This window comes from Passer domesticus, chromosome 1 (genome assembly GCF_036417665.1).
Source record: "Passer domesticus isolate bPasDom1 chromosome 1, bPasDom1.hap1, whole genome shotgun sequence".
NCBI classification, from domain to species: domain Eukaryota; kingdom Metazoa; phylum Chordata; class Aves; order Passeriformes; family Passeridae; genus Passer; species Passer domesticus.
In genome coordinates, this window is record NC_087474.1 from 1,716,996 (window position 1) to 1,741,220 (window position 24,225).

General features: G+C 41.9%; 1 protein-coding gene across 1 annotated transcript in view; it reads left to right on the forward strand.

Moving 5' to 3' along the window:
- The first annotated feature begins 9,138 nt into the window (after positions 1-9,138).
- Positions 9,139-24,225, forward strand: part of OBSCN (obscurin, cytoskeletal calmodulin and titin-interacting RhoGEF) — a 198,831-nt gene continuing 183,744 nt past the window's right edge. Inside the window, exon 1 of the mRNA XM_064416433.1 lies at positions 9,139-9,267. The gene's annotated coding sequence lies outside the window, so the exon portion shown is untranslated. The remainder of the gene's footprint in view (positions 9,268-24,225) is intronic.

The following is a 24,225-nucleotide window of genomic DNA, read 5'->3' on the forward strand; positions in this document are numbered from 1 at the left end:
GGTACATGAAGTCCCTCTTCTCCTGGGCTTCAGACACATTGTCCTGCACAACTCCCATCAGCAGTGATGGATGGCTCTGAAAATAAAACATAAATCCATTTGTTACAGGCCCTATTTTTAATCTGTGCACCAGTTTTTATTCTCTGGCAGGAATTTCTCTCTGTGTGCTGCTCCCTGGTAGCCCAAACAGCACCAGGGGCTGTGGGTTTGCTGCTCAGTTCTTGTGGGATTTTGGCCTGTTGAATAAATACTGCTGTTCATATGTTCCATACTGTTTATATGGGATTTTACAGGATATTTGTGTGGCCTCCACGGGGTCCTGGTGCCTCTAATTCTGTTATTTAATAGGGATTGGTTTGGGTGTGCAAAGTCAGTTTGTAGCAAGTGATAAACTCTCAGTGTAAACTTTTTATTTATTTAAAAACATTCACTGCAGGGTTGTTCTGCCCTGCTCTTGGTTGGAACACACCTGACCAGAGAATATTTTTACCAACCTGCTCACAAAAATCCCCAGGAAGGGAGATCTGAGTCTGGGACAGCTTTCAGTAGGCCAGGGATTAATTGTAAATTAATTTTAGAGAATTCCAGGTTGGAAGAGGCTTCAAATATCATCTCCTCCAGTCTTTCTTGGCATCAATAACCTCAGAACAAATAATTTATTTGTAATATTCCTTTCTGCAGCAGTATTGGGTTGCTTTTCTTTACGCCCATTTTGCTCTGTGGAGTTCCCCGATGCCCCTCCCTTCTTCACTGGAATATTTTATGTTTTTTGGGAATAACAGGGATGCTGGCTGTTGTTTTCCAGAGGGGATGTGTTTGCCTGGCACAGGAGCAGTCCCAGTCCCCTGGAGCAGGAGGGTCTGAGCTGTGAAGGTGCCACACCAACACCTAAAATGTGAAACCTGTGGAGAATTCCTAGTGCTGTGCAGTAAGTCAACTCTAATATTTCATATTCATATGAAATATTTCATATTTCAAATCTGTTTTAGACGACAGATTTGGGCTAATTTAAGGCAAGGGAGGGAACATGATTTAGACTTGATCCTTGATTACGCAGTGCTGAAAAATTAATTTATTTCAGGAAACAAAAGCAAAGCTTTGCTTTGCTGCCTTTCCTGCTCACTAGATGAACATCTAACATTAAAAAACATTTTTTTTTTCTCTGTTCCGTGCAGGTGAATAGCAGGAAGCAAACCATGGACACGCAGTTGTTCTCCCCATTCCTGGGAGCAGTCCCCAGTCCCCCCACGCCCCCGGAGCCCTCCCAGCTGTGCAGGGACTGGCTGGGATGTGCTGAGGATTTTGGATCCCAAGCTGCCTTCCAGGAGTGCCCCAAGAAAAGGTATCAGCATCCCTGCTGTGGCCTTGGGGCTTCTGGGTCACCGGGATTCTTGTGTTACAGAACAATCCTGGATGTTTTTTGGGGAGAGGTTCAGGCATCTCTGGAAACTCAGATTTTCTTTGCTCTGTGGTGGTTATTACTGAGGTTGTGAAAAAAGTGTGTGGGGGTTTCTTTTTTCCATCCTAAAGCCAAGTGATGGTGACAGAATATTGCCATTTTTTGGAGGGAATTGGGGATAGAGACTGACACAGAAGCTTCTGATGAGAAAATTCTCTTTTAATGATCATTTCTAATACCTCACTGAATTTTTTTTTGTCATTTGATTAATAAAAAAGAAAATCTGAGGTGGGGAGAAAGTGGAGTCCACTGGCTCACAAGGTGCTGAAAGGTACCAAGTTAAAGAAAATAATGGATTGCAAAAAACCTTAATTCTTTTGCTGTTTTTAGTGGGAATTGTCAGAGTGATGTTTATTTTTTAATAAAAGATCATACAGCTTTGATGTCAGCTTTGAGAGTTAATTTTAAGCAAGGAATGGCAATTTGCTAAATAAAATATACAAGTCTAATTTGCTAATTAAAATTATTGCAAGGTAGCTTTTAAACCAAAAAAAAAAAGGAATTAGAGTTAATCCATGTCTGCATCCATTCTGAGCCTGTGGATATTCAGAATTCCTTGAGGTCTCCCTGAAAAAAAAAAAAGAAAAAGAGAGGGAGAGAGAGAAAAAAGAAAAAAAACTTTGCTATTTGACCAAGACACAGGAAAGATCTGGTTATCAAATACCAGTTCAAAACATTTTCAAGAGTCTTTGCACTTCTGTGCATCCTAAATTAAATCCAGGTTCCTTAGAGAGGAGCTGAGCAGTCAGGGGTAAATCAGGGATGAATTAGAGGTGAAACTGGTGAGGTCTGAAAAGCCAGCAGGGTGTGATTCTCACTGGGATTAAAATGTGATTTTTTTAATGAGTTTGTCCCATAATTTATGGTTTCTGTTAATCAGCAAAGTCAGTGAGCAGTTTTGTGGCAGCCAGGGGGGTTTGGAAAGGTGGGACCAGGAAATCTCAGAGATCTTCAGGGACCCTGAAAGGATTCCAGGTGGGGAGGGAAGTTTATTGGAGCAAAACAATGAGGATAGGGGCAAGGAAAGCTTTATTATTAACCTGTGAGGAGGAGCCAGGAGTCATTCCAAACAACTCCATAAAAATCTAATCTTGCATCAGAAGTAAAAAGTTGGGTTTGTTTAAAAATTGTTGGAAACCTTGGGTGCTTACCAGAAATATTTAGTAAAATTTTGACCTGTCCAAAAGGAGATTAAAAAGTGGTTCAACTTAAGTATATATAATTTATATTTATATAAAATATATATATATATATTTTTTTTTTTTTTTTTTGAGGTTAACAGAATAGCTATTGAATTATTTGGCAGTAGGTAAATTAGAATGCTCCAGACTTTGAGAATATTGATCCTATTTATGCTCTAAACAAGACAGTCAGGGTTTGAAGGAATGTCCATAAAACAGTTTTTTTTTTTTTCTTGGAAAGGGGAAAATTTTTGCTGCTTGGAAAGTGTCTGGTGAAAGAAGGAAAATAATTCTACTTTATTTGGGCTCTATAATTCACAAATGCAGGAAGGGATTTCTGTAGAGGATACATTAAATTCAAAACAACTGAAAAATGCTGCTAAAATAGAGGCTGATCTTCTTTTTGACTGTTTTATTTAGGAGAAAAATGCTTTTTAAAAACTTTTACTTTGTGGTTTTATTTTTTCCAGGGCACCAATAAATCTTCCTTACTCTGGCAATGGCCCTGATGTGTTTGGGTTGGTGTCGAGCATTTTAGAGGAGCCAAGCAAGCCAGAGCCAGCTACAGATTGGTGAGTTTGTTCTGAGGGGTTTTATAAATTCTGTGCTGGTTTTTATGCCCATTGTCACACAGATATGATACACATTTTTAATTATTTCAGAGTTGAGTAATGACAGCCTTTTAAAATGTGGAAGTGTCTTTACTTCATTTGTCAGTAAAAAAAAATACTGAACTGTTAAAAATCCACATTTTTTTAAAGTTTTCCATCAGCTTTACAGCATTTGAGGAGGGGAAAAAAAAAAGATAATTAATTTTAACCAGTAGGGAGCTGGCTGAATGCAGTGGAATCTGAGACATTTAATAAATCCAAATAAACTCTGCATTTCTGAAGGTGCAGAATAAACAGTGTGGGTGATGAGATTTCACAGAGCACTTGCTCAGCTGCAGTGGGAATATTCCTCCTGTTTTTGAGGAGAGCTGTGCATGGCTGGCCAATAATGCAAAACGTGATGTGTGAATTGTTTTAAAGCAAGAAGTGTTTTAAATCCTGACGGGAGGCTGCTTTAACTCTGTTCCAGGAATTCTCTCTCAAGGTTGTTCCCCCCTGTGTGGGCGCCTGATCTGGGCAGCAACGGGGAGTTCCCAGCTCAGCCCTGGGTCCAAACCAAGGATTTTCCCAACCTGCTGGGCTCCAGCTGCCATCAGGAAGCCCTGCAGGAGCCTCCTGAGGTGGAGATGCTGCACAGAGGTTTGGGGGACCTTCAGCTCCTCGAGTCTTGGCTCTCTCATCCCAGCAGTGCCCCGAGGAACCCTGGCAATTCCTCCTTGCAGAGCAGCACCACAGCTCCCCAGGAAGGGTTTTCCTTCCCAAATTGGGGCTGGAACCAGCATTTGTGCACTTATGACCATGGGAGGGTAAATGGAGGCTTTGAAAAATGTGGGTCCAGTTTTAGCCCTTTTTCCCCTCATAACAGGGTGAAAGAAAGCCCCGGCGCCCAGAAGGAGTTTTGGAAAAGAGGAAAAGCTCAGAAAAATTACACTCAAGGACAAACTAAGTATTCCCCTGATCTTTCCAATCAGCCTGGTGGTGGTAACTCTTGGGATAAAGTACCCCAGGACAGCCACCTGTTCTCTAAGAGATATGAGAACTTCCCAGCTGATCCCAAACTGCAGCCACCTCTCCATCCATCCCTTCATTTTTTCAACCCACCCCCTAAGGAAAATACATTTTCTGAAGGAGCGGGCAGAAAAACCCAGGAAAGCCATGTGCAAAATGGCCATTGTGGCTTTACTTTTGGGGATGTTTTCAATAATAATAATAATAATGAGTGTAAAGTGAATATGGGCCCTAAGGAAAGCTCTCCTCAAGCAGCTGAATATGATTTTTCTGTGAAAAACACTGTGCAAAATGGGAATTACTCCTCGTACCAGGGGTGTGCATGGCTGGATGGGAACACCCTGGCAGCTGCATCTGAAATTCCGTATGGAAAACAAATGGCAACGAGCCCCCAGTCCTCATCAGGGGTTTCCACCATGTCTGGGGGCTCTCCCACCCACCAGCCTTTCACACAGCCCTCCTGCTACTCCCAGCTCCTTCCTGCCCTCCCTCCCAGGAAAGATGGGAGGTTACAGACCTCAAATGGCGTTCCCAGCCCCTTGGGGGTTCCTCATTTCCTCTCGGAGAGCCAGAAGCAGGTGAGATCTGTTGGAAGGTCCCAGGATGATGCTGGGATGAGCAAGGACGGGCGGCGCCGCAAATTCTCCGTTGGCTTTTCACCCGACTGGCTGGTGCAGCAGAAGGCTGCAGGTGAAGACCCTGCTGAGAAATACCACAGGTTCCCAAAGAGGCAGAGCCAGGAAAGTGGCAGTAAGGATGACAGAAGAGGTAGAAGGAATTGGATCCCTCCTTTGGGGTCTGCGGCCCCGAACCGCCAGCCTTTCACCGCGTTTCCGAAAAAGCGCGAGCAGAGCGGCGGCAGCTTGTCAGACTTCATCAATCCTTCTCTGCTTCCTTCCTTCCCACTCATGTCTGATTTTAAGCAGAATCCCAGCTGCCCTCCATTTAATCACCAACTGTTTCCATCAGCAAATACTTTCAATTTCCCTCCGCCGCCGTTTCCATTCTCGGACCTCGTTGATCTTTTCCACTGTGACGACTTCAACCCCTTGAGTCCCTTCATGAGTGAGCTGTTCCCTGGAGATATCCCTGCCCCCTGCTTTGCCTTTCCAGCCCCATTTAACAAGTTCAGAGCTCCCAGGAGCCGCAGTGGCCCCGCTAACGAGCTCCACGTCCGGCTGGAGGAGTGTTCCGAGCAGTGGAGAGCTTTGGAGAAGGAGAGGAAGAAGGTAAAACACAACTGGTGGTGATTCCTGATAAAGACTTGGTTATAAGAGAAAGTTTTATGGTGTTTCTTCTTTGGTTTGTTGGGGTTTTTGGTCTTTTTTTTTGTTTTTGTTTGGTTTTTACTGTCCATGATACAATCACAGCTTTCTCTTCTTCTGATTTTTCTTTTTTTTTTTTTTCTTGTTCTAGTAAATCTCTACCTGTAGTAAAAAAGAAAATGAAGTAACTAATCCCAGGCACCTTTGTATGTCTGTAGAGAAAACCTACAATATTTTTTTTGTTCCCAAAGGGAATTCCAGTTTATGCTCTTCTCATTATGGTCACTTTGCAGCTTCACACTCACTCCCAGAACTGTTGGCAGGGGAAGGATCACACTGATAATGAGGGTTTTGCACTTGGGAATGAAAGCTCTGTGCTCTGAAAAAGCAGAAAGAGCTTTCCCAAGAGGGGTCAACTCCCTGAATTCCATGCCAGGTCTCAGAAAATAAATTGTCCATAATCCCTGGTTCTGATTATGCACTGGGTGCTACTCCCACGTGTGAGAAGCCTCCTGGTCACTGGGTAAAGGTGTCTGAGCAAAGTAGACCTGGAAAATCCCTTTTTCTCTCCATCCTCAGCTGTGGGGCCTTGCTGATGGACTTCTGGAATAGTGAATGGAGGTGCCTGTGTTGTTCTCTCATGGACGCCTTTGAGCAAGACTCCTCTCTGCCTGTCTGGCCTTGCAGGAATGCTCTGGAAGTGAGAAAGGGATGGTTCTTGCTCCAGGGTTTGTCTCCTGTTCTCAGGCAGGATTTGGGAAAATTGTTTGCAAAGACCAAGTCATACTTTTTGTCTCCTGATTTTTTACTTCATAATGAAAGGAGGGTGGTTTATCCTCATACCTCCTACTTATTAATCAAAGGGGATTAATTGACCCCTTGCTCTGGTCCCATTCCAGTTTTATCCCAGTGAGCTGCTCTGGGTTTCTCAGGGTGGTTTGTGGTTGCAGAATAGAAACTGTTCTGAGTCCTCCAAGCCACAGCCTGGCTCCCATTCCTGCAGCCAAACCACATTCCTCAGGAGGGGATGGCTGCAAGGACAGAGAAACTGCCCCTGGGATTTTATTTAATTCTCTCTTCTTGTCTAATCACTCAGCCCTTTCAGCTCTCTGAAAACTTTGCAGCTGCTTTGGGGTCACAGCTTACCTTTCTCCTTTCATAAACCCCACTTTTCCAGGGATCTCACATTTAAAGCATTTCCACATGTTAGGAATTGTCTGCAATATTAAATGTGCATGTAGTTTAGTTACTTGCTTATTAACTGTAATTCTTAATTACCTGGTGTCATTTTATGAATCCATGACCTTTTCTCCATCCATTTTTTTTTTCTGGATGCCTTTCAGGCTCCTCAGATGATGAATACTGGTGGAGTCAGCTCTTGTAATCCATGTTAGGCCAGGGCAGGGAATAAATTAATGTGAAAGTAAAACAAAAAGGGAAGGACTTCACCACATACTTTCAGTACAAATATGCACAGTGTGGATTTAGGCTTGCCTTGAACTGCAGTGCAGCACCTGACCCCCCTCTCCTGCATCCATGGTACCCTGGAGAAGGAATGAGATAAGGAATCTACTGCTAGCTGTGTCTTTTCTACTCAAATGTAAAAATTTCCTACCCAGAAATAGGTTTGGTGCTGTTCAGTGTCTGTCTGTGTTAGACCCTGGCTAAGCCACTCTTTCTCAGTGGAAGTTTGGATGTCGTGTTAAAGATTTTCTCTGTTAAAGAAAAAGATATCTTCTGGGTTAAAGTGCTGGTATCAGTTTATGTTAAATGTGGGTTCATCCTGATGCACTTCAGAAGTGATTTATGCTGCTGCTATCACCTGGTTATTTTCAAAAATAATCATGATATGTGTAAATAATCATAATATGGGTCTTTTTTAAAATAACAATATTGGAGAGAAGCAGTGAGAGGTGTTGAGCTCTGAGGGAGAGCTGAATTAGACAAATATTCCTGCAAGGAAGCTGGAGAGGGACTTCTGACAAGGGCATGTAGTGATAGGTCAAGGAGAATGACTTCAAACCAAAAGAGGGCAGGGTTAGATTAGATTTGGGAAGAAGTTTTTGGCCATGAGGGTGGGGAGGCCCTGGCACAGGGTGCCCAGAGAAGTTGTGGGTGCCCCTGGATCCCTGGAAGTGTCCAAGGCCAGGCTGGATGGGGCTTGGAGCAACCTGGGATGGTGGAAGTTGCAGGTCCTTTCCCAGGGTGCCCCAATCCCCAAGATTGGACCGGGCTTGGAGCACCCTGGGATAGTGGAAGGTGTTCATTGCAGGGGGTGGAAATAAATGAGCTTTAAAGTCCCTTCCAGCCCAAACCACTCTGGGATCCTGTGAGGTTTGGGAATGTTTTTCTGTCAGTGCACTCAGAAGTCGGTTGCATGCTCACTCCAAATCCGCTTGAAAATTCCAAACGGCGCCAAAACCAGACTGAGGACACTGCTCTCATTTCAAGCCATCACCCTGACAAATTCTTTCCCTTTCAGGCTGAGGCTGACCTTGCAAGGCACTTCCCAGGGCAGCACAGCTCCATGCCCAGTCCCGTGCCGCGGCTCCGCGCGAATCCGTCCCGCGTGGATCGCCTGCTCGCCGACCAGGCCCGGGAGCGCGCCCGGGTACGCCTGCAGGGGCTGCAGCTCCTGGGATTTGATTGTTTGCTCATCACCCTCAGTGGGTTTGGTGGCTTTGCAGTGGTTCTCTTTGGCTGATAGTTGGAACTGGTAGTTGAGTTCACTGATATTGAGTTCACTGATGGGTGGAGCGCAGCGCCAGGGTTTGGTTGGGGTGTTGGGGTATGGGTTGGACTCTGTGATCTTAAAGTCTCTTCCAACCCAGTAATTCTGTGAACTGAAAGGGTGAACTTTGGGGTGGTATGTTGAAAAAACAGTATTTTAATTTAATGAAAATAGTTGTCTTTTAAACTATGAAAATAGTCTTTTAAATTGAAGCTAACCAGAGGTTTGCTTCTTGGAGTTACCGATAGAGAGGGAAGTCTAGGTTGGAGGGGGTGTTGTGTTTTTGATTGCTTTATTGATTTTCTTTAGGTTATGAAGTAATCTCTAGGAGTTAAGAGCCTTTTTGTTGATTATGAATACTGGTGAATTTTAGGGACTATTTCTGGGTATGATGTGATTTTTTTTTTTTTTTGTGTAATTCTTCTTTTACTAAATTTTCAAGGGTACTTAGTTTTTTCTTTGATCAAGTTTACTGATTAATTTAAATAGGGTTATCAGTTTTTTATGATAGCTTTAGAGTGGTGGGTTTTGATGTGGTCTTTATTAGAGGTCTACTTCTAGTTTTGCTCCCACTGGGACAGTACATCTTTCTTTTATATAGTTTCTGTACAATGAAGGGATGTACTGTTGCTGTTTGATCTCTGTGAGGGTGTTTACTAAATTTGGGAGAGAGGGGGGATTGTGGGAGATAGTAAAGGTAAGAAGGCTTTCAGAAAGCTGTGAAAGCAGGCCTCAGGAACAGAAAGAGCAGAGAACTTAGAGCAGAAAGTAGAAAAGTTACAATAGTACAGCAAGCAAGGACAGGAAACAATAGTTTGATTTTTCTGCCAGGTGCTCGCCCTGATAGGAAGAATGGAGAGGCTTTGTGGTGCTCCCCTGCACAGGAACATCTCCAGGACCTTGGAGCTGCACCTGGAAGCCATTCAGGTGACCCAGGCACGTCGGAAGGATGAGATTGGGAATGCTGCAAACCCCCAGAGCTGTGGGGGGCCACGCTACAGCAATGAGAAAGGTAATGCTGCCCTTTCCTGCAGCCCTCAGGGCTTTAGTTGTGAGTATATTCCACTTAAAAATGTAAATTTGCAATACCCAGAAATTCTTGTCACTTCAGCAAGGAAGTTTGTAAACAGGCTCTTGTTACTTTTTAAGACTTCACATTACTTTGAGTTCTGTTGGGGTTTCTTTTTGTTTTTCTGTTAAGATTTTAAAAAATTTGAAGTTTTTTCCTCTTGACTAGAAGACTACTGTAAAAACTCTTCAGTGACATGCTATAACCGTAAGTGGTGGTCCTGAAAGCAAAAGTGTCCTGTTTTTAAGCAGGTAGAATTATTTCCTGGTATGGCTAAACTTTCTTTTCTCTTCAGCTAATAAAATAATAAAAAAATTGACTGTGTTGTGCAGAACACTTGTCTACCTTACCTAAGTCACAAACCCACCAGGAATGACATTCCTCGCTCACTTCTTCTTCGCTCTCTTCTCCATGGGTTTGGGTGGTTTTGTGTAATTGGACAGAAAAGTCACATTGCGGATTTTGATTGATTAGCTATTGGGTTAAAAGTAAAAATAATTTAGGTGTCATTTCTTAATTAGATAGTTTAGCCTTAAAGGACCTTGTAACAAGAGATAGTTAGCCATTTTGTACCTTGTTAGTGAAAGGCTGTGAGACTGTAACATGGATGAGACGATAGTGCGCGTTTAGACTTAGATGTTTATTTTTGCTTAAGTGCCTTCAATCCTGACCTTGACAGAGGTAGAAGGGGAAACCCAAACCCGTCAATAACATTTCCAGGCTTGTGCACTGATGTGTTTGTCCTGTTGTTGCAGATGTGCTGGCCCTGGCAGCCGCCCTGCGAGCCCTGGCTGGCGCCACGCGCAGAGCTCGCACCGCGCTCTGGTGCGCGCTGCAGGCGACTCTGCCCAGATCCCCTCCAGCTGGGCCCGAAAACCAACAGCTCCTCCTGAAAGAGCTTTGTCCTTCAAGCACAAGCAGCCGGGAAAAAAGCAGCCTGGAGCAGGAAAGCAGAGGAAGTGAAAAAGATGAGGAAGCGAGGAAGATTTTGGAGTAATCGGTGATAAACGGAAAGCTGAGGATGGGCTCAGGTCCTGCCCAGCACCGCGAGAGGAGGATTTCACTGGATGCCAGGAAGGGGTTAATTAAAAAAAAGGGTTAATTAAGGTGCCTGGTCAGTACTGTGGTGTGGAGAGACACAGCTTGTGGTGGTGTTGATGCAGTTTAATGTTGCAGACGTCTGCTGCTGAGAATTTTAATGTTCAGAGGAGCTGAACAGGAGCTGAGCTTTCCTCCTGTGCTTATCCAAAGCACTGAGTCCAGCCAGGAGCAACCAGAGTCTGGTAGAACTTAATTCTCTTTCTTTTTTGTTAATGAGAATTTAGGATATTTAAAGGTACTCAATAGTCAGTCAGGGTTTGTTATATTTTCATTTTTTGCACCGTGTGTAGCTCTTTCCAGAGCCAAAGTGATCACTGAGTGGTTTGCACCCCATCACTGTGTCAGAGCAATCCACGCTGCTGTGGTGGTGTTTTTTGGGACAGGTTGTCTCTGTTTGACAGGGATAATCAGTGTCCAGTGCTGGTTGTGAGAGAGTTTTGTGTTGCCAGTTCAGTTTCCAGCAAAACCAGTGTGAGCTGAGCCTTTCCATAGAAGTGTTCACTTTGGTTTTTCCACTAAAAAAGTGGATTTTTGTAGCTTTGCAGTGTGAACTGCATGGAAATGCTCATTAGCAGGTGATAGAAAACTTGCTCAGGATTAGAAATTAGATTTATTGGTTCCTCAGTGGGTTTAAAACCAGTAACAATATAACATAGTATGCACTTATATAAAAAAACTTATTTGTTTCTAATATATGTTCATGGTACTATAATGTTTTTCAGACACATTCCATATTTATTTTAATGTCTTCATTGAATGTTTATTTTTAAAAAAATCTATTTTAGTAATATGAAGTTAAATATTTTGCCAAATCTTCCAAATAATCAGATTTAATGATTTACTCAGGAACTCTGTATATTATTATATAAATATACACGTGGTATATAGGGATTTTTTGGGAGAGGGATGTTTGCAAAATATTTACACAAAGCTAATTATGTACTAGGTTACCAAAGCTCTTTCACTGATTATTTTTTTGGTGTGGAAGGTTTAATATATTTAATTGCTGTTAATTAGTCTCCATTGTGTGGCTTAGACAATCAGAGTGTGGTTGTTCAGAGTGAAAACTAGTAAAGAATAATTAATTCAAGCTGTGATCTTAGGGCATTTAGGAATATTTTAATGCTTTAACAACTGTCTTACTGTTCCACAGTCTCCTAACATGTACTAATAATTAAGGTTCTTGAGTATCAGGATATTAATGAACAGCTTTGGAGAGCAGTTCTTGGGTTAAAAGTGAATCAAGTTGGGGATATAAACAAAATTTGAAGGACAAAAATGAAGATTTTATGTTATGTGGTGTTCAGTGTCAAATTTGACATTTTTGTGGGTAATCATAGAGCTGTTCTCATAGATATTGTACTTGCAAAATTGTTCCAAATGCAGTTGTGTAGTTCTGGATCTGTGGATTTTTCTAGAGCAGATTTTGTCTCAGTAGTGTCATCCTTAACTCTATTGGGGCTTGGAGATTTGTAGCTAAAATTTACCCAGGCCTCGTTGTAATCCACTGAGTGAAGTTTAAAAACAAAAGTAGATAGAAATCAGATAATTAGTTTAGCAAAATCATGTTTTTTCCCCTAAAGAAAGTGAATTTCACTTAAAGATGATTTCAAACCTTAGGCTAAAAAACAGGTGCCAGAGTTATTTTAGTGTATTTTCTCTGTGTACATGGAATTTATTTGCACAAAGTAATTTAAGAAGGTTCAATCTGCATTTGTGAAACTGATTGTGCTCCACAGCTTAAAAGTGGAGTTTGCAGTATTTCAGTTCCTGGGTGATTTGGGGGTTTAATTACCCAAATTAAAATTAATTTACCATCACTGTGCTGACAGGAAATCAGAATTTCAGAGTCTGGATCTTGGGGTTTTTTTTCTGTTTACACAACCAGAGTTGTTTCGTAGTGGTGAATGTTTAGGGTATAATTGGTTCTTATTGTACTGCTCATGTGTTAATTAATGATCTTAATTAGCTCATAGTTAATGTGCCTTTTAACAATCTGATTTTTCCAGAGTGTTAAACAGCTGTGTGGTCACTTCTGATCCTAATTTCAGTTTAAAAAAAATGCATTTTAAGGGGTTCCACGTGGCTGCAATCAACTCATGTTGTTAATTATGTTAATTGCACTCGGGAGCTGCTGCAGGCTGGGTTCCTGAAGGAGCTTTGAGGCTCTGGAATGTCCCCCTGGATCCTGTGCCCAGGTCAGGTGCTCCCACCCTACAAATGCTCCTGTTTCACTTGGCCTCGCTCACTTTTCTTCACAAAAACTCCAGCTCTTCAAACAAAAATAAGATTTTATTGATAATAATATTTATTTATTAATTAAGTTTAATTTTTTAGTGCCCTTTTCTTTAAATTCCTTGGTTATGGACAGCATCAGACCTAGAATGAGTTATGCCATCAATTCCTAATTTCAGAATGCTCGACTTCTGTTGTTTTATTACAAAACTTTTTGCACTTTAAGGGAAAAAAACCCCACTTTATTTTGTAAGATAACACCTGGAGTTGCAGCAGCTCTGTCAGTCAGAACATCATTTTTGCTGCCTGGTGTTTAATTTGGCAGCAAGGTGCAGATTCTGCAAGTCTTGCACTGAGTTTTGGGTGTGAATAAGCACAAGTATAATGCTTGTGGCTTTAGGGGAGTAATTGTATTCACATTTTACTGACTTCAGGGAAGCAGGATTGAAATTTTGGGTCACATTTAAGCCAAAGAGGTGGTTTTGGTTTGGAGTTAGGTTTGATGTTTAGAGAGAGGAAAAAAAAATGTCCCTTTCCCTCCTCATTTTGAGAAGCTATCAGGTAAAATTCAGTTTATTCCCTGTTTTTCCCCACCTCCATCCTTCCACTCAGCTTTTATGAGATTTATTATTTGGGGGTTTTTTCCCTGTTTTGATTTATACTTTTTAAATTTTGGGGGTGAGCTGAAGAAGGTGGCAGAATTGTAGCCAGTCCTGGTGGCAGGAACACTGGATTGCTCCAGTTTAAATAAATGGAACATATAGTTGTCCCTTTTTGAGTCAGGATTATTATCAGGGTGCTTTTTGATAGTTGTTACTCAATCTTTAATGCTTTCAAATCCCAAATTCATAGTCCAGTACAACATAGACTTAATAATTACAATTATTTCTGTATTCTGTGCAAATAACTGAAGGTTTTTGGTGATTCATCCTTATTAATTCCCAGAAAGGAGCCCAGCAGCAGGGAAGAACTCTTAATTATTTATTTTTACTTTATTTTTTGATTTTCTTTTTTTTTTTTTCTGGGCATAGGTTTTGTACCTCTGTTTTTCTGTACCCACAGGGTCCCTCTGGCAGTTAAGTTGCCCTGATGCTATTTACATAAACTAAAACTCAGAAATTGGTATTAATTTGTTATTCCCATTGGAGCAGCATGCAGGGAGGTTATTTAAGTTCATGCTGCTTGTCTTGCTGTGGCCTTTTCAGGAGTGGGTGACTTTAAGTCCCAAACTGCTGCTATTGCATTTTTATCCTTTCCAAACTGAATTTTTTTTTTTTGTTTGCTGCTGGAATTTACCACCACCACCAATATTTTTGTCTGTACCTGGGTATGTGAAATTTGGGAATGATTTGCCTTAGAATTGCTGCTCTGGATCGTGTAAGTCTCTTATGGGTATTTCTTTTGAAGGAAATCAATGTTTTAAGGTGGGGATTTGGTGAGTGAGAGGCTTTGGTGAGGGATTTCTGTTGGCAGAGAAGTGTGGGGACACCCCAGGTTTTTGCACTTTTCCAGAGCCCAACTTCCTGGCATTGTCCTTGACCTGCAGCCCCTTTTTGGGGGGGATAAAAATGAGGAAAAGAGAGCTTGAAGAAGGAAGGAGCCCAAATTCCAGTGGGGAATTCTCTTCTTTTGCCTTCCATGGTCAGGAGGGCTTGAAGGGACTTGAAGCATCAGCTCCTCTCCTGGCAGGATTTAAGCTCAGCTTTTCTAGACTTGGGAGGTGGCAAAGAGCAAGGAGAGCTGAGCACAAGGTGGGTTTGGCTGTGGCTCATGTCTGTTTTTCCTGCAGTGCCAGAATCCCCCTTGGCTCTGTGGGATATTTACTGAGTCACCATTAAGTCTCTGATTCTGCAGGAAGTTGGATTTTTGTTTTGTTGAAATACTGTAAAAATTATGCAACAAACACACCTTAAGCCTATATGTTTATTTAAAAAAAAAATTCTGGTTTTACCTGCTTTGGAAGCTGGGTATTGGAATTATTTTTCTTTTTTTTGGCCCATTCTTTGATGGAGAGCTGCAATTTTCACAAATGCTGCGTGGTGGCACAGCCCAAAGCAGTGGGCTTTGGGGATTTTGTTCTTTATATCTTTATTTCTGTGGCAGAGTATGTGCTCCTAGCTGCAAAATGAAGAGTTAAATTCTTTATGGCCACAGTCTGCTACAGATTTATTCATTTATTTTTTCCTAATGGAGTCGTAAAGTGGAAAAACTTAGAGTTATTGATTATTTAGTGTTTGTGGATTGAACAGGAGCAGGGAGCACTTCCCATCAGTCAATATGAGGGCAGTTGGCTGTGGAATATATATTTTAATTATTATTTTTGAACAACTGGGGTGCTGAAGAGCTGGGGGTGGTCCTGCTTCCACAGCTTTTAAGGGATTTCTGTCTCAATTTGGCTTTGTTGCTTTGCCTTGAGTTCAGGAGCTCATTAAACACAAGCTCAGTGGCTCACCTTGAACTTTTTATCAAAAAACTCTGGAGGGTTTTTTGATAAAAAGGATGAGCTCCCAGCCTCCTTCATAAGGATTCTTGGAATGAGCCTGGATAATTTGGATTTCTCTTAAAGCTGAGGAATGCACCTGCTGCAGGAACTGGGGGGTTTCTGGGAATTTTTGCACCTTGTTTTCTCCTGTTCTGCTTCAAGGGAAATAGAGCCTTAACCATGCTGGGACCTTGATTTATTATTCCCCGTGCAGTTTGTCCATGGCACTCACCAGCACTTTTTGGGATTTTTTTTTTATTTGATTTGTAGCACTTGAGATGTCTGGTTTTTTTATCAGTTATTTTTTTGGTAGAGAAATGCTTTGTAATTTTCTAAAATCAAAGAATAACTTTGCCAAGCAAATTTATCAGTGCTGTAGAATGGAAGATCCTTATTTTTCTTCATTAGCAATACTGTAATCAAAGGTGCAAAATAATGTGTTTAATGTACATGTTTGTGCTGTTAGAGACTGAAAATATATTGGATTAGGAGCAACTTCTAAACAAATTGAGGAACTAGAGTTATAAATCCTCTTTGCTTGTTGCCAAATGAGCTTTAAAAAGGAAAATATTTGCATATAGTGTATTTAAAAAAAAAAGCACTGGTTAGAGAGAGACTAAATCAGAGTAAAAATCATTGCCAGACAAAGATTGCTTTGTTTTTTACTGAATAAAACACAACTTGTTTATGCACAATAGTAACTTAATGAGCATAGTTTTTTCACAGAATTAGGCTGTTTCCAATATATAGATGGGAAAAATAAGTTTCCTTTTATTTTTATGACAGATATACAAAGATGAATAGTGTCTATATTTTAATATTACTGTTTGGTGTCTGAAGTGTATCATTTGCCTGTGTGTTGGTCAAACTCATTTCCTTAAAATACTCCATTTTACCCTGATAGTGAAATATTACTGAAGGACAGTTTGGTTGGGCCCAACAAAAATACGTGAAATTATGACTCAGCTTAAAAAAACCTTGTTGATAATGCAAGATTTTAATCATTCATCAATTTAGGCTTATTTAAATGTTTCTGTAAAACAACTGTGGATGTTTGAACGCTGCAAAAATCTTACTTCTACCTCTTGTGTAACATCCTTAAAATTGCCCTTCACAGATGTATCTGATGCCACAGGGTGTTGTGCACCTTAACTTGGGAATTTAATTTGCTTTTGCTTTTAGTTTATTTTATTTTTTTATTGTGGAACACCAGGATGCCTTGTTATGTCCACCTGTGCTGAACTGCTGGGGTTTGTGTCACGTGTGTGAGAGCCTTCAGAAATAGGAGAATTCTGTAATAAGTCATGGCCAGTGTAATTTTCTGGTATTTTCTGTGTGTGTGGTTTGATTCCTTTTATTTAAATAATCACCTGTGTTGTGTGGATGTCCCTAATAAATGGTGACAGCTTGTTCAGATCAACTCACACTGTTTCCCAGCTGCTGAATTTCAGTTTGGTAATTCTGCCTTGAGAAGACCTGTTCTGTGTTCATGACAGAAATTAAAATCCTTTGTGTTTTTTGTGACTGGTTTTGTTGCCTTGATTCTGGAAGAGGGGGAAGTTTGGGCAGGTGTTGAACTTGGGGCTGAGGGATCTCTTGGATCACACCAAAAATTCAGATTTGCATCAGGTAGTTGAGAATTAAGGGAAGGGTTTACTGAGGACTTCAAGGGATGTTATGGGGGAATTGGGATGAATTTAGCATTTTTCTCAAAATAAATTGACAACTGACCCAGGTCTGGTTTTGTTGGCAGAGATCTGAAGAAGCACAAGAATCGCACAGGTAACAACAGAATTTGGTTTGTCCTGTGGAGTTGAGTGTGATGTTCTAAACCTTGACTGGGAAAAGTTCCTTGCTTTAGAGTTTAAAACTTTAAAAGTATGTTTTCTTTCTTTCCTGGTGACGGGCAGAAAAAAAAAATTGATAGGATTGTTTTTCATTGATGGAGAAGTTATAAAACTTATAAAATGTTATAAAATGGTGCTTTGGATAACCTAAAGATGTAATTTTGAGGTGTTTCCATCTTCAGCTGAGCTGTACACATCAAATATCCCAAATTATCCCTTCTGAGCAGGTTCCTGCTGTTGCTGCTGACTGGACACATGCTTTATAAATGAATTTTGGAGACCCTGCCAAGAAGCCTCCTCTTTTTTCCTCCTTTTGCAGAGAGAAGGGGATTTCCAGAGCAGATCATGAGAGAAACATCCCTGCCCTGGGGGGCATCTCTGCTTTTATTTGACTGCAGCTTGGTTGCTTTGATACTCGTTCCAAAGCACCTGTGATGGAATAAATGCAGCTATTTTAGTGGGGTGTGCTGGCAGCCTGCCACTGGAGATGATTTGGAAAGCAGGCACAGGGAAATGTGTTCCTCCCAAATCAGTCTGGTCACATTCAGTGTTTTACGTTGGTTTTTAAATAATATTAATCAAAAGTGTTTTAAATCCACGTTTGTGTGATGGGCTGGGCTTTGTGGAGCTGTGAAATTCAGGAGCGCTGTTCTGATTTGAATAATAGTGCCATATAAAAAATAAAATCTGGATTTCCACAGTACCAGCTCCCTCCACTTACTGAGGAGACCTTGGATTTGGAGCTGATGAATCAGATAAATATTTAATTTAAGAGTGTTGGGTTGCAAAAGCAGGGAGTTTAAATAAATTGGGGGGAAAAAAGTTCTGCTGCTGCTTGTGGTACAGAATTCCCAGATCTTTGTGCCTTGGGTAGGCCATGACTGAAGGAGCTGTGGGGACATTCTGACTTAGAATTTATGACAACACAGATCTTTAGCTTTGCTGACAAATGTTGGTTTGGGAGATGTAGATGGGTTTCAGAGCTGTGAGAAGTCCCTTGGTTAAATCCCAGACTGGTTTGGGGTGGGAGGGATCTTAAAGCTCAGCTTGTTCCACCCCTGCCATGGCAGGGACACCTCCCACTGTCCCAGGCTGCTCCAAGCCCTGCCCAGCCTGGCCTGAAATAATCAATAATCTCATCAATAATTAGAAGATGCAGTGTCCCCTGGTGAGCTTTGAATCTCAGGCTCTGTTGCATTCCCAGTTCTTCAGTTCCTCCTCTGCTGTAAATCCACAGTTTCCTCCTGTGGGGAATGGGTTTGTAGGGAATTCTCCAAGCCTGACAGAAGGCTCACACAGTGTGTGCATCTGTGTGCAAACCTTGAGGTGAGAAATGCTGACTTGGAAATGCCATGGAATGGACAGACATTGCTGAGAGAGAAATGGAACCAGGGACAAGCTTCAAAGGATGGCCTTGCAAATAAGACTGGATCCTTTGGAGAAATAGAGCTATGACAAATACATTGTAATAAGACCCACGAGGGGTAATTTTAGCTGATTGGCTTTGAGGCATTTTCAGCATGGTGTGGCTAAAGCTGATAGGCCAAGAAACACTTATAATGTATTGTAATTAGGAAATAGTTGGCTTCTGATTGTGATGGTGTGAATGATAACATCTGCATTGTCTCACCCTTCTCATGAGACTGAAAATGGAATAAAAGTGTTTAAAACTCCTCTCAGTTGCCCCAGCTCTGGGTCAGAAAAGGGAATAACCCAGCATCCCCCTCCCAGGAGCTGTTCCTGATCTCTCTTCTTGCTGTGCTCCAGAACCTGGTGAATCACAGAGTTCCTTTTGTTCTTCAGGGGTTTCAGGGTGGCTTGTCCATTCTTGAAGCAAATAGGGAAGAACTCAAGGTCTGCTGGAGTTTAATCAATATAATTGTGCCAGTGTGACCCTGGGAGCTCGGGGATTTCCCCCAGAGCAGGAGGGACTGGAATCACTTAGATTTGAAAAATAAGACAGGTGATGAGGGATCAGAAGTTTAAACAGAAATGAGTGGGTTTAGAGGATTGGTTGAATTGGTGGGGTGTTGCTTTCATCATTCTGGAATCCATAAATCAATTTTCAACAGATGTCTGACCTTTTGTAAATGAGATTTTAATGGAAAAGATGGATTTGTTATCCTGGTAGATCCCTGGCACTGCAAAGGCTCCAGGGAATTCCATTAAAATTCAGTGTCTGGAAGAACAAACAGCTCTTTAAGAGGGATTGAACAGAGGAAGTCACATCTATGAATGGGGGAAATAAAATCTGTCTGGCTTATGTCAAGGTTTTTTATCAGGGTGCTCAAATGAATGGTGTCACCAGGAAGAAACAGACATGGAGGAGTATCTGGAATTCACACTCGGGTGGTTGTTCAGCCTTCACAAACCTTCACAGATGCTGGGGTCGGCTGTCAGTTGTCTCTGCCCCAGCACGGGAAAAGGTGGTTCTGGGCAGACTGTGCTTTTGAAGAAGGAGTCTGGACTCTTGCTTTTAGGTCTTCAGTTGAGTTTATTGTTCCTTATCTACAAAGTTTTTCTGTCTGTCCAGCCGAGGTCTGATCAGCAAGACAGCCAAGGGCACTCTCTCCCGCCCACGGGGCGGTTGTGTCTTTTATAGTGAAAGCTACTTGTTAGCAAGTGCACCTTCACCATGAACCAATCCACACATGCCAACATCATCCTGAACATGGATGCCAAGGAGAAGAAAGAAGAAGGACAGGGCACGCCCAAATCCCTCCATCTTGGGACTCCTGACCCCCATGTACAGGATTCCAAACCCCCCTGTGCAACATACAAAACACCCCTGTACAGTGCTCCAAAATTTTTCCCTTCACCCTGTGATTGCTACTTAAACTTTTGTGGCCTGTAATTCTTCATATAAGGTTGGCAATTTGCTCCATGAATTAAGATCGAATTTCCAGCTGTCTTTGGCTTCCTGCCAGGGTCTCCGAGCCCCTGCCAGGGCTTTGAGACATCCAGGGCATCCAGAGAGATGTCCTGGGTTCCGACACACAAAGTCAGTCACTCCACTCTTCTTGCAGATCATGAAATCCCAGAATGGTTTGGGTTGGAAGGGACATTAAAAATTATCCCATCCCACTCCCTGCCATGGCAGGGACACCTTCCACCATCCCAGGCAGCTCCAAGCCCTGTCCAACCTGGCCTTGGACACTTCCAGGAATCCAGGAATCCACAGCTTCTCTGAGAACCTGTGCCAGGGCCTCAGCACCCTCTGAGAATTCCTTCCCAAAATCCCATCTCAACCTGCTCCCTTCCAATCTGGAGCCATTCCCCTTTTTCTCCCAGAGCAGGTCCTTGTCCCAAGTCCCCCTCTCAGCCCTCAGCAGTGATGTTTGTGCTGTTCTTGTCTGATGGGGTCTCTGGGGTTGAGATGACCCCGAGGTGTTAGAAAGTCTCTTTTTCCCAGCCCTGTGACCCAAGAAGAAGTCAAGATTCGTCGGTTCTGCTTTTCAAGGTTGTTTATTTTCTCTTATCTGTAACTTTCTTTCCCTGACCAGCTGAGATCTGTCCTGCAGGTCTGGCTGTGGCACCGTGCCTGCCCTTGGGGTGGTGTTAACATTTTATCCTAAGAACTACGTGTGCTTTATTTACAATAATTTTCCAATACCTCTCACCTATGTCAGACAGTCTGTCTCTACTCTGAACCAATCCAAAAGTGTCACCATCCCAGCAGAAGATGGAGGACAAGAAGGAGAGGAAGGATGGGACACACACAAATTCCTCTATCTTGCCTCTTGAATCCCCATTCTAAAACCCCAAAATTCTACTTTTTTTCACCCAGTGACAAATTCACCATTATTCTACTCAAACTCTTGTGGCTTGTAAATCCTCACACAAAGCTGGTAGTTTTCTCCATGGGCTAAAATCAAAGGCACTGGTGTTTTTGACTCAGTGCCAAGGTCTCTGAGCTCCTTGCCAGGGTCTCGAGTCCTCCAGGGCAGTCAGAGGAATGTCCTGGGTTCCTACATTTGTCCCATTTTTTTTGCCGTTCTTGTCTCGTTTTTTTTTTGCTGTTTTTGACCCGTTTGTGCAGCTCTTTCTGTCCCAGGGTGGGTGCAGCTCAGCTGAAGCCACTGCTAAGCTGAGAGAACTCTTTTCCCTCTGTTCAGCAGAAGCATCATTGATCACAAGCCAAGTTACATTTTGCTTTAATCAGAATCACTTCAAAATTCAGGCTGAGTGTCCAAGTTAGATTTTAAAGACAACTTCTGGCAGCACTTGTGAAGCAAAGCTGTTCTGGGGTGTAAATGTGTGTGAGTGAAAGCTTTCCTGGGTGCTTAATCATCTTGTAAATGATTGATTTGTGCTCCACTTGAGGACATTTAAGGGCTGAATTCTGTTGTGATGTGGAAAGAAATTGCCTTTCTTGGATTATAAATCCATTGTGCAAGCACTTTGTATTTTTCAGGTGTGGATGTGCATCCTGTTGGGAGGTAATCACACTAAAGATCTGTGAGTGACACTGACTACAGTCAGTAGTTGTATAAATAATTATATAAATATCCATAATTAGATGAATGTGGCCCTTTAAGGAGAGCCCACTTGAATAAAAACCTTGGTGCTTGCTCCTTCTCTCTTTCCTGAGGGATCTTTGTCTGCCTTCCAGAGAGTAATGGAAAAAAAAAACCCAAAAAAAAATCCCACCAAAAAAGAACAATCCAAGCAAAAAAAAAAATTTAAGTTCAAATAATGGAAAAAAAATAATTTAAGGTCATTTTCATGCAATTAAAATATTTAAGATAGTTTTATTAATGTAAAAAAAAATCAAAGTCATTTTCATGCAAGTAAAGTATTAAAAATAGTTTTATTAATAAAAGCTACCTGGTTGTCAGCCTTTTATCCAATTTTTCCTTCATGTATCAAGGAATCAGTGTCAGTGTGTATCAGTCTTTAAAGCCCCTTTGATGAGAATGTCACATCTCTGACAGATTCAGCTTTTCACAGAGGCACTGCTGCTGCTTGGATTGTACTGGGATTGGTTGGATTATACTGGGATTGATCCCTCAGGGGTGCTGGAAGAATTTAGAGCTCAAACAACTCTTTTGGCTTCTCCAAGGTGAGTCACAAACAGGATGTGCACTGAGTTTGGAATTCCCTGGAAAGCAGAACTCACCCAATAACAATGTGGCCATGAAATCTTTATTTTTGGGTAAAGCAGTCACTGCCACTGCTCGTGGGGTGGGTAATGGCAAAAAGGGAAATGATTTCTTTGCTGATTCCCAGAATGGCCAAGTTGGGAGAGACTTTCAAGACCATCGAGTCCAACCCAGCCCCAACAGCTCAACTCAACCCTGGCACCCAGTGCCACATCCAGGCTTTGTTAAACACACCCAGTGATGGGGACTGCACCACCTCCCCAGGCAGCCATTCCAGAACTTTATCACTCTTTCTGTGAAAAACTTTTTCCTGATATCCAGCCTGTATTTCCCTGGGTGCAGCTGCAGGCTGTGTGCTCTGGTTGTGTCAGTGCTGCTGCAGACAGAGCCCAGCCCCAGCTGAGCACAGGCACCTTTCAGGAGCTGTGCAGAGTGAGGAGGGCAGCCCTGAGTCTCCTTTTCTCCAGGCTGAGCACCCCCAGCTCCCTCAGGGGCTCCTCATGGTGATGATGAAGGGTGAGGCAGAAAGAGTGGGATGAGCTGAGTCTCTGGGCAGTGTCTGGGATGAGGGAATGATCCTGTTTTATCCGTGCTGACACACCTTCCTTGGCTGGAACCCGGGTAGGGATGGGTGAGTGAGACCATGGAGAGCCTGTGGTTCTGCTTTAGTGCCTAAAAATGGACATTCTGTGCAGGTAACTCTCTGAAAAAGATGAAATTGCTTGAGTAAAAGGCATTTCAAAAGGGAAATCAGCCACAGGCTCCTGGTGTCCTGCTCTTGGCTGAGTGGTTTTTTAACATGGGGAAGGCTGGATGGGGCTTGGAGCAACCTGGGGTAGTGGAGGGTGGAAAGAAGGGGTGGAAAATGAGGTTTTTAGGGTCCTTTCCAACCCAAACCACTCTGGGATTCTCTGTTGGGGTTTTGTGTTTGTTGTTTTTTGTTTTGGGTTGGTTGGATGGTTGGGTTTTTTTGGGGTATTTTTTTTTTTTTGTTTTGGGTAGGTTTTTTGGGTAATTTTTTTTTTCCAGTGCTTGTTTTGCTTTTTTCTTGTTGTTGTTTTGTTTTCTTGGGGTTTTTGTTTGCTTTGTACTGTGATTGTTTATTTGTTTGGGGTTTTTTAATAGAACTATTTCTCAGGTTGTTTGGGTTCTTTCCAACCCAACCCACTCTGGGATTCTCTGTATTTTTTGTTTCGGGTGGGTTGGTTGGGTTTTTTGGATATTTTTAAATTTTTTCTGTGTTTGTTTGTTTGTTTGATTTGGGTTTTTTATGTTCTTTTTTGTTTGTTTGTGGGTTTTTGTTTGCTTTGTGCTGTGATTGTTTATTTAGTTTGTTTTTTAATGGAACTATTTCTCAGGTTGCTCAGAGCCCAATCCAACCTGGCCTTGAACCCTTTCAGGGGAGTCCATCCACATCTTCTGTGGGCAAAACCCCATTTTTATACCAAGTGTGGTGTTTTCTATGGCAATTACACTGCCCTCAGTGCAAAAGAAGTTGTAAAATGTACATTTCTACCAGCATGAAATTATTTTTTTCATCCTGTAGGAAATAAACTGGGCACTCTCTCCTGTGAGAGACCTGTAGACAATTTTGGATTGTGGTGCAGAGCTTTATTTACTGTGTTGTTATTGTAGGTTTAATGTCAAAATGGAAGGATTGGCCCAAAAGAACCACACAGATTTTGCCATATTTTTACTGAAAATTTGATTTTGACAGAGTCCCTTGAGCCACCAACCCAAAATTCAGGAAATGGCTTTTTAACCTTTCATTTAGGTTTTTTTTGGGGGGTTTTTTTGGTTTTTTTTTGTTTGTTTGGTTTTTTTTTTTTTAATTTTTATTTTTTCAGTCTAGTTCTTAATGCCAGGAAAATGCTGCTCAGGTGCAGCTTTGAGAAGCAAAGGTGGATTTGGGATCAGCAACTGCTCAGTTATTTTGAAATGGGCAAAACTCCATAATGGGATGCAGAAATGTGTTCACTCTTCCAACATCTGCAGTCATCCTGACAAAATGTTTGAGATATACAGGGTTAAATCACAGCAGGAATTTTTAAATGTAGGTATTTTATTAGCAATATAGAAAAAGGTTTAATGCTGAGAGCAGAGAAGCTCAGGAAAGCATAAAATAAAAAGGAAC